The following is a 17,354-nucleotide window of genomic DNA, read 5'->3' on the forward strand; positions in this document are numbered from 1 at the left end:
GCGTAAAAATCTGATTATTTTGAGTTATTTATTTGTTTGATTTTGCTGAAAGACTTGCACCTGCCTAGCAGATTTGGTGGCTCAAAAGTGGTTAGGTACATTTTTAATTGAAGGACGCTTCTACATTATGAAAATACGGCCCTGCCTGAGATAGATTTGCTTGTTTTTACAGCATTCATCCGGCCTCTGATATTTACAAGTAGGTGTCTCAATAACAATAACATGCAATTCTTATAACTCGCCTTCAATTTATCACTGTGCCATGTCTAATGGCGTAGCAGCCCATATCTAATAAGACCCTCCTCCCCATGACGCCACCAATTCCAAATTAGTGAATAGAGGAATCATCACCTTCAGATTCAGAAATGCGCACAGAAAATGATGCGCTCCTCTTTATAGCCGCAGGTCTTGATGGGGACGCCACCAATTCCAAATTAGTGAATAGAGGAATCATCACCTTCAGATTCAGAAATGCGCACAGAAAATGATGCGCTCCTCTTTATAGCCGCAGGTCTTGATGCCGATCTCGCTTATTCTAGGCGCACGGCACTAACCGTAGTCTTGGATTTTGACGATCAGCGCAATAAGAATGGTTGGATTTGTCAAATAAAATTTATCGAATTATGATCAATTATGAATTAGCGCCAGTGTTCCCCACGGGTGGAACAGCCTCTGACGGGTTGAGAGCGTGAGACCAGGTGGCGCGATCCAATATATCAGCCAGCGCGTTTCGCGCTTACTCCCGTTCTACACTTTCGGTCCATTTCACGAATCAGTGCTGCGCAATGAAACCCATGTCCATTCTCCCCACCTATCAAATCTGATCTGCAATCGCGCTTGTGTGTTTCCATTCTGTCAACGATGCAGCCCACCACCTATTTGCCTTCCGTCCTGGTTGATGTGAGTGCTTTTAAAATGGAGATCGTTGCAAATCATCTCATCAATAAACCTGTGTATGTGCTGAAAAACATCGTGATGAGAAATAGTCAATTATTGGTGCGATGCGATAATTTATTTTTGCAATAAAGAAATAGACGAGTAAAGTTGGATATGTACTAATTGGCTTAATGATTTTCACTTGCATCCTGGGATACGATCCAAAAGGCAACATAACCCCTAGGAGAAAATGAGAAGTGCTTGAGCGGTATAAATAATGAAGCAAACAAAAAATGAAAGGTGTCCAAGTAAAAGTTGGACTCGAGCTGTTATTCTGCACATTATAAGGCAGCGTTCTAACCTATTCCACCAAAGAAGGAACGTAAATGTGTATGATAATTGTGCACTTACACATTCTGAGAAATATTGCATACTTCGCTAGATGTATTAACTAGGTTTGTGCGCTGTACCGTTGACGCTCCGGAAACACCCGTCCCTCGTTCTCCCCTCACATCGCATCTCTCTTCTTCCCTCTCCACCTTTCACTCTGCCTCCCTCCTATTCCCGGAAGAAAAAAGCGGGATTTTATTCCCTCCACTCTGCCCGCTCCCACCTGAGATGTCAAAGGCCAAAGCCGACCAGAAGAAAATCAAATACCATTAAGAAGCTAAAGTATTACGCATCAATGCTATTTACGTGAGAGAGTGAGCGTTGCCTTAGTGTTTCACCGGGACGGAGGGGCCACTGCCGCTCCCGGATTGAAACCCTGCTCATGTGGTCCCGTCAATCGGAGTGTGAAATGCCGCAAGCCAACTCTAGCCGCCAGATTTAATCCAGCAGTCATAGTGTACACCGCGAACTCCCTGCCCAGTCTTCCCCACCGGCCCCCCGTCACCACCAACCTTATTTTCGTCTTTCCTCAGCCACTTTCTCGGTCTCTTCTCTCATTTGAAGGTGGTTGAGGTATTCTGTCTCCATACTGTCCACCCGGCATATGTCCCCTCCCATGCTCTCCATATAATTCTGGGATTTTCCTCGATACGCTTGAAACCTGTCAACCTAGGCTTAAAACGGAAAGACGAACATATTATTGAAACTCGGGTTTCTGTTGCTAAAATAGAACATAATAAGACAGTCATTTGTATGCATAAATCGTTTCAGTCACAGCCAGAAAAAGATTGTCACTCGTGTAGAAATATGACTTTTTTCTGCACCAATTAAACTTTGTAGGATGAAATCGATAAAGAATTTCAAAGACCAAATGCCACGGGGAGTCACCCTGAAGTGCCATGATCTGTTTTGTCTTTCACTGTTAGGTTTGATACTCTGTACTGCTACCTTAAAGAAACTACACGTCAGGCAAATAGGTGGATGGCCAATGAGTTGCTGCTCGGACAACGCAGCAATCTGCAACAATCGGTTCTAAAAGGCTATCTCTGTAGGAAAAGAAACCGCTAGCCTCCACTGTTCACAAATCCGTGTGTAATTTCAAAGAATAAGCGAAAAGCGGAAGGGATTGTTGGAGCATTTGCACTTAAGAAAAAAGGAAATCTCAGTGACCACCTCCCGGTTATCACGAACAAAATTCAGGTGACATATCCGGCATAGCGTGCGCCAGTACGGTGGCGCGTATCACTTTCCCACCATTTTCTGCTAGCTTCCGGAGTAATTTCCTATCGCATGTTGGAGTGGTTATCACAAGAGACACGTGCAATAAAACTTCACCAGTAGTGTCGCAATCAACCCGCATGTTTCTTTCATGGAGTGCTTCGTTTGTTCCAATGGTTTGAATTGGGGACGCCATTGTTTACATTCAGCTTGGTCGTACACAACGTAGAACGCTCCTTAGCGACACTTGACCGATATACTTTTCAGTTATCGTTGAAGGTCGTTTTTATTCATACTTCACGTAATTTGCTTTCAAGTGAAAATGATCGATCAACTTGAGAGGCTGATACAGCGTCCGAAATTTGGCGTTCTGAGGAAATACGTTTAGTGGTACTTTCTAATGCACAAATTCTTCGAGGCGGCAGGTATTGTTGACGTGGCAAAGTATGACACACTTTTAGTGTTTGAGGCGAACAGTTATTCATGCGAAAAATTAGAAGTAATGGCAGTAGCGGAAATGCAGAAAGTCTCCGCGAGCTGTCAATAAGCATCCTGCTTAGTTAGCTAGCGGTTAGCTTCTTATAGACTTTGGCGCCTCATTGTAATGATTCCTTTTAACCTGGTCGTCAAGGAGACCAGTAATTGTCTAGGATTTCTAAAAAGGAATTTCTGTCGGCGCAGCACCGCGAGTAAGGCTATAGTAACTCTAAAAAGGCTCTCGACGAAGTCTGCCCTCGAGATGCATGAAGGTCATGGTCATACCTTCGATGAGCACAGTCCGCGACGAGCACGAGGACACCCTACTCAGCGGCGAGCGTGTCGCATGCGCTCTCACCTGTAACCTGAGAGTGCTGCCGGGCCTCTTAAGCTGTGCTTTCAGGAAAACTTGTCGTGTTCTCGACCCTGACGCAATACATGCACGGTAATACTGACCAAGAAAGCGCGCAGCTTGAACGACAGAACCAAATGGGTGTTGTGAGTTGAAATAACCTACGTCAAATCAAGAGCATTACAGACAAAAGCCCGTAATCTGTCTCCGTGACACTGCACATTAGCTGATTACAATATCTCCAGTGTCTGTGGAGATCTGAAGGGAGTGGTCTCTGAGTGAACAGCTTCGAAGACGACACCGTCCTCACTGCGCTGCTGTAGTGTTACTCTGTCACTGAAAAGACGGCAGGCAATTGTGAGTGAAAGTGGCACTCACGTTCGTAAGGCTCTGGCGGGCAACCTGGCGATGCAGTTCGGTGCGTCGCTGCGCAGAAGAATCTCCTCCTTCTTCTTCTTCTCCTCGGTTAGCAGGAGAATCAGTGTTTCTTCTTCCTCACCTTTCTTGTACATACATAGTGCCTGGTTTGTGCGCTTTGTTACCATTACTCTATATATGGCATGCAGTCCCGCAAGCCCTTACAACTGCCGTTGAAGAAGGCAGGGGAAAACCTGAGGTTGCTTGAGCCAACGGTTCGACAAGAGGACAAGTCCTCTTGTCGAAACGTTGGCTCAAGCAACCTGAGGTTTTCCCCTCCCTTGTTCATTTTGTGATCGTCAAGGACCACCTACCACACCTTCTCTCTACCATGAACTGCCGTTGAAGTACTTTTTGTAGACTCTGGGCCAGAGCCTCCGCGAAGAAAAGGCTCCTGCGTCCCTCCGTCGATGTCATGGACATTCCCTCATTGAGCCATCTGCTGCGTGACCTTGGAACGAAAAGCTCAAGATGCGATGCCCACTCTTAGTGTAAGGCGTTGGAAGTGGGCTTGATAAACGAGCCGAGGCTTCAACACAGAGCGAACTACTTTTCGAGCCATATTAAAGAATGCACCACCTGTTCTCTGGGCAATTCGACGGAACAGGTGCAGCGTACTGGCGGCCTTCAGATCGAACCCAGGGTGCTGCAGAACCAGAGCTGTCCAGGCCCACACCTAGCACCCGCATCGACGATGCCGTAGTAAGGAGTTTGCCGTTCAAGGACAGCTGTATAGGTGTGAGCAAAAGGCGGCGTCCACCTCATCGGTTTGTGATATACATAAAGTTTGCGTTTTCAACCTACAGCGCCAGGTCTACCTCGGTGCTCCACTGAGAGGTCTTGTCAGGAGCGCTCTGAAGGCATACTTCTTAGTGGTTTAAGTCCATGTGTCTTACCAAACGGTGTCATCGTACGCATACACCAAATACAAAACATCCCGAATAGTAGCCAGTTGCCTTGACAAAAGAGGCAAAGCGATGCTAAGTAATACTGAAGCCAGCACTGATGGGGCAATAATCCAGTTGGAATTAAGCGCCGTAGGCACTGCAAAACGTCGCGTTAGGTTTTTTGGTGTCTGCTTCTTCGTGATTTCGGTCTGATTGTTGGTGCTTACCGCCTTACTGTGATGCGTAAAAAGGTGTCTAATGAACGCAGTCTGTTTACCTACGTAACTACAATCCTTTCCAGAATCTGTGCTGCAGACTGTTGCCTGCAGCACTAGTTTCTGCTCTACAAAAACGCCCACTCTTCTGTACACCTCGTTCACAATATAATGATAACTTCTGCTGCGGTTTAACTGCAGGTACCTGCTATAAAAGACCACAGTAACCCAACGAAATGGCAGACTGGTTCTCTCTTTGCACTGCTGATCCGATTCGGTTTCTGTTCGGCGGCTGTATTTTGGGGCATCTCGTTGCTCATCTCCTGTTTCAAGGGTGTTAAACACCAGAATTTGCAGCATACAGAAGACCGGAGTGCTCATGGAGTGAATGCAAAATGCATCGGTACCGCAACTCAGCAAAGAAATCTTAATATCTCAGCTGTGATTACACGAACAAGGCAGTTTCAAATTACTTAGAAGAAAACAACCGCGAATTTTTAAAAAACGTTACAAGTACAAGCTGACATAATTAGCTCACAGCTGTGAACTGGGATAAAGATATCCAATGATATATTAACGCTGAGCACGTCACCCTGCTGAACTTCATGAGTATCAGGAACAGCATAAATATTATATCAATATTTTTTTTTCATTTGATGCTCCGAGACATGTACCGCCGTTATGAAAATTTTATAGCCCAATCGACGTGTGTCCCTGCTTTACACAAAGGTAGCACAGTTATATTTATTATACTCGACATTTTAAGCTTCCGAGGTAACGTGGCTGGATCCGCTCCAGTTCTAGGCAATGCTGAAAATGTATTCAATTTTTATAACCTTTCCACTAAACTTGGATTCCATGCTGACGTGTAAATAACTGGGCGAGTTGTTTTCGCTTCCCTGGTACCACATACTAACAGGGCAAATGAAGTGCTGTTTCAGGCGGCGAAATTTGTCTTACAGTTTCGCTGCAAAAGAAAAAAAGTGAGGTGGCATATGCCTCGCGTACCATTTTCTTGTGATTATTATTTTCGCCCAATGCCCCCATTGCCAATTACGCAAGCCCTGGCCCCAAATCGGATTTGGAACTCGGTCACTTGAAGTCAGAGCTGACCGCTCTCCTTAGAGCGGCAGGGAAGGAAGGATCTCCCCGCAGTGACCCAAGGGCCTAATCCCGGACATCCACGGCGCATGAGTGCAGTAGCGATTGCTTCGTAACCTCCTAATTAGCGCCGCTTTGTGCGTTCTCTGCAGAATCTAGGGGAATGTCATCATAGCTATGACAACCCGTTAGTAAACTGTGACGTTGGCGTAGATCTGTTCCTTTCACCTGCACAACTACGAGTTCGTAGCAGCCGGCGTTTTGAATTCAACACGCAGGACGGTTTTCGGAACAGCTCTAAGGCGTCGCTGAAAGGCGAGGCGAGCACGGCAGATCTGCCGCACATATTTGATCGCCTCCCTCGAGATATCCTCAAATTCCCGCCTTAAGACGCTCCTTCATGCGTAGCAAGGCGCGCGAATTTCCGCCACGTCGAGAGCGCACGGCCCCCGAATCAGGTGCCAACCTGGGCAGCATTTGCCACCGGCAGTTGGGTTGTCTCAACCCACAGCCTCCCAACTCAGGCAGGCCGCACGACTGTGCTATGCCGCCATGGAGCTGGTACTTCGTACAGGAATACAGGCCACTTATATAGGAGAAAGGTGAACGCTTGAAGATGTCTAACAAAGAAATTCTTGATTCGGTTTACTGTTTTCTTTCATTTTATCTCGCGATGTGCATCGCGTATAAAGACAGGGCAGAATGAATCGAGCCTGAAGAATAACAAGTGGGGCGATCAGGATCGGTAGCTAAAATTAAATGAGATGAGCGAGCGTGAACGACGAAAAACAAGCGGGATAGGAGAAGAGACAGACGCTGAAAGCAAAGTTTCCTGTTCTGTGCTTGTAACCACGAGGCGAGCTGGCTCATTGGAGGACGAGTTTATGCAATCGTTTTTTTTTAAGGTTGATGAATCCTGCCTTACTGCACAGGTAATTTTCATTGTTCTTACCAAGAAGGACCCTCGCTTGGTTTTAAGGCACTTTGCGTAAAGAAGATCGGTGTTAATGTTATCCTAATTGAAATCAAGAGGGAGAAGTGGGCTTGGGCAGGGCCTGTAATGCGAAGGCAAGATAACTGCTGGTCCTTGAGGGTAACGGAGTGGATTCCAAGCGAAGGCAAGCGTACCAGGGGCGGCGGAAAGTTAGGTAGGGGGATGAGATTAAGAAATATTCGGGAATACGGTGATCGCAACTGGTGAAGGACATGGTTAATTGGAGAGACATGGGCGAGGCCTTTGCCCTGCAGTGGGCGTAGTCATGCCGATGATGATGATGAGATTGCCACTTACGCATGAGGGCCATATACGTAATTAGACAGCGTCATGTCATGCATCACGTGACCACATAAACTGTTTTTTTCAGTGATGGTAAGCCAGAATTTAAAAAAAAGTGTGTCTTGAGGCATTGAGATGACTTTTTCTAGCGTTCGAGCGACGGCTTTGCCGCAGATCGAGAAACAGGTTAATAACCTTTTCTCTTAACCGCGTTCAGTAGTTATAATGATAAGCTTTTCAGCCATTATTTTTCGCAAGATTGCTTCAAATGGAAATTTTGGGCGGCCATTTTCTGAGAGCCACACCATATTTTAGTATTCAGCAAATGTGATTAGCCTAGCCCCAGTAGCACTACATAGTCTCTCCGTCAACCTCTGCTTTTGAAAAGCGCGCCCTTTCTGTGAGCGTGAAGAGTTTTGAGTCGACCGACGTCATTCCATGGCTCGCGCATAAGGTACGCTTCTTCTCCCCTAACTGCCATGCCTAACTGCCTAACTGCAAGCGGCGAGAGCACCGCAGTGCTAGCGGTGTAGACAAGGTGAAATGGGCCAAGAGTCTGAGAGCGACGCGCAGCGGTGGACATTACTATGCAGCGGGATTTTCTGAAAAGTCATGAGGCACTAAAATTTCCAGTCACAGCACCAGGTGACCTCACATTTTCTAAATTTAAGAAAATATTCAAGGCTATTGCTAACTTCCCGCTAAAAAATCATCAGTTGCAATCAATTGCCAAAGTGCAGTAGTTCGAAAATTTCAATATTAGAAAGTAGGAAGCCACCTTACAAGTTACCTTCATTCCCCAGATTTACAGTGTCTGCCTGCACTAGTATAACAACGCCGCATGAGCAGTCTCCTAACTTCTCAAAGTCTGGTTGTGAATATTTTCTCGCAAGGGCAATTAAAAAACGGTATGTGACGAACTCATGGGCTTTGTGCGGATCTCCAGCCCAGGCCCAAAACAATGTCAATGCTGCATGTAAGAAAACCACCGACATTATATTTTCTGCTACAAGGCTCAGCGCAGGGTATTTTTAAACTTTTCATCTAGTTGTTTCGGCAAAATAATTAGAAAAATTTGTGATGTTCTTTTTACCTTGAAGCTCGTTAAAATAACTGAGACCTTTCTTATTACTAACACCCGTGACAAAGGCTTTATCACTGCTTTAAGTTCACTGCTTAACAAAGAGATAACATTCTTAGATAGCAGAGGTAAAGTTTGCTGTACGTCATATTTGCATTTCCTCGGAAAATCGGCAGCTGTTTACTCAGTTGGTCTACCCATCTCTTTAGTATCTAACTGTGCCTTGCTTGCAATACTTTTTTACCCGGTTGACTGGCTGTTTTATGGCTTTTGTGAGCTGTTTTACATATTCTTCACTTGACACTGGTTTTGCTACGATGAGTAGGTTTTACTTGTTCAGCGGTATTTTTTTGTGTTTTTTGTATTTTTGTTTATTTATGGACGCTGCCTTTGGTAAGATATATTTGAAATTCACTTAGTTGAATTATTCACCTCATGAATCTGCAATCTTTTTTGTTTATTATACGGGGGAGATGTGTGGTATATGTTTCGATGTGATGATACCCGAGTGCACATTTGGCGGTGGAATGCTGACATGAAATGCACACGTGTCGGCATCTTTTACTTTTGCGATCGCCCTCAATGGTAGAAATGTTGCAGCCTTCTATCAAGTAAACCTGTTGGAAGTCGCTCTGCACATGTCGCATGTGTTTCTTCGTTGTGGCCTGTCTGCCTCGCACAAGTACGTACCTTAATAAACAAAGGACCTTGTTTACACGTGGCCATGGGGGTTTTCATTCGTGGGGTTTTAAATAGGGTCTTCATACTGAGGTTGAAAGCCCGATTAGGGTAACAAGAGTGTGTAGTAGGGAGAAACTTAGGATGGGGAGCGTGAATATTGCCCAGGCACGATCCAGGAAAATAGGATTCACAAGTTGACTCTGAAAATTGTGTAAAAAAAATAGGCCACTTTAGCTCAAAAATATTCCGGGGTTTGGAGCGTGGAGAGATAGCGAACGTCGGCTTGAAAGGCTGTGGTCCAGCTGAGGCAGCCAGGATGTGTTTCCACTCCCTTGTTCACTTTCTGTTTGTCAGGAAATCATCTGCCTGCCCTTTCTGTAGAATTAATTAAGCTGTGAGGGGATTTCTCTTCCTTCCACTTCCTTTCATGTTTTAGGTTGCCTGAATGTAAACTTCTTCTGCTAAGGTCTTGCGAAAGATCTCAGTATCAATAAATAAAGTAAAATGAACTTACGATGGCTGCCTGTCACTTCTCGGAGACGTTACAGCGTGTGTTACATTTTGAGATGGAAGGTGTTGATGCTATTTTAGGGCATTACACACTTCACCTTAGCGCTTAGTTCGGCATCTTATAATTAAGTGGATGGGGGTGAATTGTACAGCCCCGTGTACTGTGCGATATCAGTGAATGTTAATGAACCCAAGGTAGAAATGTGTAGTAGTACACTGCAGCGTCCGTCATAGCCTCTGCCAAGTTGGTATATTGCAACCCATAAATCCACCATAAGTATACTGCACCGCGGACGAAAATAGCTGCCAAAAGATCAGCGCAGCACTGGTGCATCCCCGGTGTCACCACACCCACTACTCGCCAGGCAGCCAGCGTAGCGAATCAGGTGCGCGCAGCGCCCTTCCTCGGGAGCCTGTGGTGGCCATCGGAAAAGCGCCTCTGCGCCGCCGATCTGCCCACTGCGCAGCATTCTACAGCTTTATACCTTGATGGCGCTATATCACCGGCCAGCCACCGCAGATCTGATGGTACATTTCACTGCAGTCGCCGCCACAGATGGAGCACCTCTTTTTAGAGGCTCTTCCTCTCCGCTTTTCTGTGCATGCTCTCGCGGTACCGACCTGCTTCGCTGTGGCCAGCTGTCGCTCTCTTCACTATCGCAGCACTTTCATTCTACGCAGTGCTCCTGAATCATTCCTGAAAATTGCCGACGGCCATACTAAATATAACTCTATTTTTCTTATTCAACTTTCCTTTGGTTATCACTTCTCGAGCTTGTACTCCAGCCATCTAGCCCTCTTTATAATCGTACTTGTTAATATTGTCTTTCTAGGTTCTTGCTCAGATTTTACTTTAGCGGGACGATGTCCTTGGCCCAACTTTGACCGTCGCCTTGATATGTACAGAGCAGCAGCAGGGGATTAAAATCCAGAGGCTGTACGCAATGAAAACGAACAGAAGAACGAACGCGTTCAACTGACCAATCAATCTGCCTAATATCTGTTCGAGACTTTATTTTCGAGACTTGAATGTTTTCCGCAAAGATAATCTTTTGAACCTAGCTGGATTCAGGTGAAAACGCATCAATATACAGGAGTGGCTGTTCTCAAGCTCGTTTCCGGATGAGATGAAGTTTACTAGGATACTTTGGCGGCAACTGGCAAACGACTGGGTTAATTGGAGACATGGGAGAGGCCTTTCCCCTGCAGTGCTCATATTCAGGCTGATCATTATGGGGACGATTTGGCGCTGCAGCACCCAAACTCCACTTCCATCGATATCTCAAGAAGCTTGTGTTCTTTGTGCGAAACAGAAACTTTCTTTTTGTTCTAAAGAAATAATAACGCCGCATGTGGGAATTTTAATGGTACATCAGAACTTGTCGTAACCGTAGGAGCAAGAGAACTTCATAGCCGCCTCCAGATTCGCGCCATAAACCAAAGAAGTGGCGTCATGATTAAATTTGCTTCTCACAATCCTATTTCATGCAGCTACGTGCTCGACTCTTCAAAATTTGGACCCACCAACAAGAATTCTACATTTTGCAGCGAAGGATAGATCATGAAAACAGCTTAAAAAGGCCGATTTCTTTGAGCGTGTGATATAGACGATTGGGGACTCCTGAGCAGCAGTCATGCGCATTTCTTCGTGAACTCTGACATTAGTCCCAGCGTTCATACAATGGCCTTTCGTTTTAAGCAATGCATCAATGTCAAAGTGTTAAGTTGATGGTGTCGCCGGCCGCTGGGTCTCATTGCGACATTTCGAAACTATAACTTTCGCTTACGAATTGTACTGAGCAACCGTACGAAGTAATGGAGTTGCATGTTGTGAAGGGTCTGGAAGCGTCAGACAATAGGGAAAATTATAAGATGTTCACATCACTGCCCTCACCAGAATTGAAATAGAACTGCGAGGTGCGCTCTCGCGCATTGACTGTGTATGTGGATCTGGACAGTGGTTTATAGCAAAATCATTTTAAGTGGTAGAAAAAAGCTGGGTGTATGAAGGCGGTCATGCGCTTCATCTCAACGGACTTATTTGGTGAATAGATAGCTTACTGAGCCAACAAGCCGATGATACGCTTCCTGTAGAAAATAGAATACCAGATTTCAGGCAAATCTGTGTTTCTGGACATGGAACGGTAATGTAGGTGATTAGTGAGAAGGCAACTGTGAACACGTACGCTAATACCTCTCGCAAGTTGATGTGGTGCAGGATTGACTGGAAAAGTCAACAAAAGAAAGCAATAACTTGGGTCGACTGCTAATTTGCCCTCGCTCACAAAAAATAGAGGTCCTAACGATGAAATCAGCATAGTAACCGCTGGTTGAAAACAAAAGCATAGTTCATATATTTCAGCGTGCCCTTAAAATGAAGTAGTCGTAGGAATATAAGGAGATGTCTCTTCGTGTTGTATGAACAAAGAGTAAGGAAGTTATACTTAGCGCAAGGATACATACCATACCGTATCTGCTCCAATGCAACACGAAATGTATACCGTATACACATACGTAAAGTCACCCCTGGCATACGTTCACATTCTAGGCACAAAATGCATAGAAAGGCACAAAACGCGCATTATTAAACTCGCTCAAGTACAGCTTTTACTGGCGTGTGGATCGACCTGCTGCTTCAAAATAACGCACTCCAGACGGTGTTCAAAGAATACGCGGACCATGGTCAGGCCGAGTCCCGAACCCTGTGCAAATGCAAAAAAGGAACAGCAAACGACGCCATTGAGAGAGCATCATTTACTGACAAATACTTGCATCATAAGCTAAGATTGCGTGGTCTCTGTAACCGCAAATTGATGTAAGTCACCTTGGAGGAATCGAGTACTCGCGTGAGCGTCGAATGATTGCCGCCGGAACAGCGTACGGCAAGCGAAAGTGCCGTGTGACCGACGCTTCAGGCAGCGAATCTGTTCAGCGCCTCCACACGGTGGTGCTTTCCTGCCAATTTCTTGACGGAATATCATGGCGTTCAGTTTGGCTTCAAGCGTATACGGTGTTCTGCAACAAGAAGCAGTCGGTAACTCAGGAACTGCAAGAATCCTGGAAATAGACAAGTCGACGTTAAGGGGATGGATGAGGCATCACAATTAGTCGTTCATTTGCAAAAATACGAGAAAATGGTTTCAGGGACATGAGGCAGGCCGCTAACCTGAGTTCGAGTGACCTCTGGCTGTCTTCACCGATGCACATCGTTCCCTGACTCCTTGGTGTGAGCACTGAAATACTTCAAAGCAAAGCTAAGCACGTGAACTTGCACGAGATATGGTTTGGCGCCATAATAATGCAAGGCATCGGGCAATTGGATTCAGCAGGTCACGCGAGCGGCCGGGTTTTCCCTTCGACGTGCTACATCGATTTGTCAGAAGCTACCCGAGGACTGAGGTTCTAAAGCTAGTGAGGTTTAACGGTTTCTCTGTGACCGCCGGTCTACCAGCATGTCATATGAACACACCGGCAATGCCGATCAAAGCCTTTTATTCATTGACATGCCGTAGACTAGGAGAATTCACAAGTCTGGTGAAGAAGAAGTTCGCATCAGAAGCATTGGAAATAAAGAAAAAATGAATAACATTTATGCTGGCATGTTTGGTTGATGTCCACAAGCTTCCTGTCGTCAAAACGTTTCGCGGGAAGACTACGCAGAAAAAAAAACACAGTCTAACTATGTTATCGTAGGCTGCTACGAAAAGGTTTGGATGGACGATGAACTCATAACAGGATGGATTTGAAGCATTTGGCTTTTAGGGAGAGGTGCATTGCGGCGTCTGGAATCTACACTGCTGTTGAAGTATTTACCAGGGCACCTCATATCTGGTGTTAAAAAAAACTGCGTGACCGAACGCATCCGATTGTTGCACCTGGTGGCATGACATCCATTCTTCAGGCACTGCACGTTTGCCTCAACAAACGGATCGAAGATCGCTTAAGACAGATCTCATGGGACTGGATTGTATGCAGATTTACGTCAACACCTGCAAGCAGATTAAAATGTGCGAGTGTATCTACTATTCTTCAGTAGATTTATGCTGCTTCGAGCGCGGTGCCTCAGAGAAATCGTCTACCGAGAATTTAAGAAATGCTTTGTTACAAATGCACTCAACAGAATTGAGGACGACATGCTTTTGGAGGCAAGAAATGAAAAAAGCGCAGTCCACGTGCGCTGACGACAGCGACGGCAACAACAGATGCGATTACGGAGACTAGACATACGAATGCATTTGCAGGTACTTAACAAAATATCACTTTACACTTGTTATAGCTTCGGTTTCTTCAGTAATTTTTGGGCTCTATAGTTTCTCGCGTTAGGTTCACGCTCTATTTTTCGTCTTTTTCTCTGACGGGACAAGGAGTTGATCATCGCCTCACAATCATGTCCTCTTTTCCTCGTGTCGCGCCCCAAATTCGGCCCTCGCTTTAAAATAATGGAGGCGTTACAATACATTAAATGCAGCGATATTGCAGTAGTCAATTTGCCGACCTGCAGTGGTGTAGCAATCTGAATCAGCGGTTTTCTAGCATAAAATTCATTACCATGCAGTGTCTATTGTGCTAATAGAGAACATACATTTTCTCTGCATTAACTCGAGAAGACCGTTCGGAGTAGAAAAAATGGATACATTAAGATTCAAATTGGCCTTGCGCAGCAAGATCTACGTTCTATCAAAACGCGAAATGAACATATTCTGGTGTAATCAGAGTGCAATAACGTGTAAGCAAGAAGCAAGGTGGGTTGGGAGCTTAGTTCGTCAGGTACACTGTTCAACAGAGGAAAACAGCGCTAAACACTCAAGAGTAAGATAAGCAAAGGGCGCTCGTCATTCGTCTGACACCATTGCTGGCTGTCCGACACAAAGTTCAAGCACTCGCCAGTTACACACTACTGTAACTACACACTCGCCAATTACAACACTACTCCGGACTCAAATGTGCTGCTGCTGTCTGTAGATTAACTTGTGGTGATGCAATGGTTTAAGAGAGAGAGAACATTCTTTAATGAAAAGCAGAGCTTCTAGCCGGCGTGAATATCCGCTCACACGCTACTCTGCGCAGAGGCGGGAATAATTGAGTAAAGATGGATGAAGGGTGTTGTAAGGTATCGGTAGGGTTCGCGGGGGTCATCGGAACGCGGCTGGGGGCACTCAAAGCGGAGCGTCTCCTTTCTTGGAACGCGGCCGCTCGCGAACGCGCCGGGAAGTACGGGTGTCCACCCGACACGGGGTACCGAGCACGAATGTATATTTGTGTTTATTTTCATTTGACACGACCGTGCGCTTGGGTTTGTGGAAAGGGCGTTTTGCCCTACGGAAGCTGGAGGGCTGGCCAGGCTCTCGATAAACCAATCATGTGAACATCGTAACATGATTGGAAGCCACCAAATGTGGGCCGGGCCTTTAAGTCTTTAAAACTGGGCCCCGGAGCCGGAAGCGGGGTTCTGCGCTAAGGTGAGATGCTACGCATCTTCGGCCACGCCGAGTAGGGGCCTCCCCTAGTATTAGCCAGATCCACCTTTTGTTGTTTGTCCTTTTGCTGCTTAATTTTGTCTCTAGTGCCTGAACTTGTATCTATTGCAAAATATCTGTGCATAAACTTCAAGTATTCGCCTTACCCCTGCGTCTGAACTCATCGCGAGACCGTCTCGGACGGGGCACCCCTGGTGCGAAGATCAAGCTTCAGTCTTCCAGTTAAACAAACCCGTCTCTGGCGGGGGCACCTCCGGTGCGAAGAAGAAAAGAACCTGAAATTTACTGGCGCAGCCGACAGGATCCTGCGGCCATCGGAAGACGACGCAGGAGGAAGACTGAGGGCAGGGAGAAAGGCGACGGTCAGGCGACAGCAGCGTTCGAGAAAGGACCTGCGGAGAGACGGCGGCAAGGACGCAAGGACCACGGCAGTAGTCCAGCGACGCGAGACTGCGTCCGGTCAAGGATAAAAACGCGTCGACAACTCGACGGTCACCGGCGGGTCGCAGCAAGTGACGACAGTGGGCACAGGACCAGCGGCGTACGGCAGTTCATCGCAGCGTCCGGTGAAAGTGGCGGTGGACTGCGACGCCAAGGAGCTGGCAATGCGGATCGACGCATCGAAACTGTGAGTTTCCTTCGTCGCATTGTTAGCGTCCCTGTGCATGTATTCGAGCTGGTAGGACAGTTGAGGGATACAGACGGCGGTATGGAGAGTTATCCATGCCGGCCCTCACTCGATGTGAGGTACCAGGTTGAGTTAGCGAAGGCGCGCTTAGCGGACCTTCAGGCTCAACTTGCGAAAGTAAATGGCGGAAAGGCGCTGCTTCGCGAGGAAGAACCTCAGGATGTTAAGTATGTCTTGAAGGTTATAGAAGCAAGACGCCAGCAGGTAGAGCTCGAGATCTCTCAGGTCAAGGAGAGTAGAAGAGCCAGTCAATCAGCCACGGAGAACTGCTCTGAGTCCCGAGAGATGAGGCCGCCTGTGCTGGAAGACAAATACTTATGCTGCTCAAGCACAGGTGGAGGAAAGAGCAGTCAGGTCGCTGTAGGTAATCAGCCGATATGCGCGGACGCCTCTTTGTTGGGAAATGCCGCAGAGAGCGAAAACGAGATTTCTGAAGGAATCACAGCTTCGCCACTGCGGGCGGCTAGCAAAGAAAAAGAGCAGCCCAATTCTGATGGTCTAGGGACAGTCGAGACCAAATTGTCCGAAACCAAGCAGGAGAGTGATCTAATTCCTGCAGGCTCTATGACTAAGATTGTGACCTCCGACACGGAGCTAGTAACCGGTGAAAATCTGGCGTTGCTGCAAACACACACTGTGTCGGCCATAGGGCATGAAGTGCCCCGTAGCGTTCCTGGTGACAACAGCTCTACATCCGAGGCAGAGAGCGGAGGTGGGCCCGCTGGGCCGACCGGGCAGAGCGCCGCGCAGTTGTCGAACGCACCCGGTGTGTGCCCGGCCAGGTCAGTCGAGGACCCGGAAATGAGTGGCGACCTGCCGCAAGGCAAGCTCGGGTCAAGTGACTGTCAGGGAGCTCATGGAGCCTCGGAGTTAGACGATGCCACGAAGCCGGCAAATGCCTATCAAGCAGGGAACGGCAACATCAGTGTTTTCCCGAGCAGGAACGAGGCAAATGGCTTTAAGCGAGGCGAAGTGCCAGGAGGCAGGTGCGAGGCTTTCATGTTGAAAGTCGGTACGTGGAACATTGCGTTCCGCGGTGCAGGTCGCCAAATCAAGCGTAGCGGGACTGGCCGCATTGGTATGGTTAGACGGGGCAAGGGCTATGCTCCTTACGCAGCCCGCAGTTGGTACCGGCGCGCCAGAGAGAGCAGGCCCTCAGGTGCGTCGTGTGGTCAGAGATTTGGACCCATCCAGGATCAGGATGTTGTTTTCGATCCTGGAGGGCAGCAATTTTTGAATTCTTGCCCTGCTATGGCACCAGCCTAATGAGCCGAGTGGCAGTTAGGCGTTAATTGTGTTGAGACGCGTAGTGGCTCGAACCCACACAAGGACGCTCGGTGCGACTAAGGAGGCTCACGTGGCCACTTACGGACGTCGTGAGAGTGCTACTGAGCGCTCAAGTTGCGAGTGTCTGTGTGTGTGCGTGTGCTCGTTCGCGAGCAGGACGAGGGTGTCTACTTGGTGGTGGTGAACTGGGTGCAACCCACCAACTTGGACGCTGTGTTACGGCGCACGGCAGGCATGCCACTGGGTGTATTTAAGTGTGCATTTTGAGTAATGTTGTGTTGGTGCCCGTGTACAGTGTTGTTTTTGGTTTTGTTGGTGCAACTGGTCGCAGCGCGACAGCTTGGACTTCGGTGAATGTGCTGGTTTTACAGGTGTGAAACGCTCATTTGAATGTGTACGTTTTGTTTATGTTATGTCACCC

This window comes from Amblyomma mixtum, chromosome 9 (genome assembly GCF_055824585.1).
Source record: "Amblyomma mixtum isolate Tamu chromosome 9, ASM5582458v1, whole genome shotgun sequence".
Classification (NCBI taxonomy): domain Eukaryota; kingdom Metazoa; phylum Arthropoda; class Arachnida; order Ixodida; family Ixodidae; genus Amblyomma; species Amblyomma mixtum.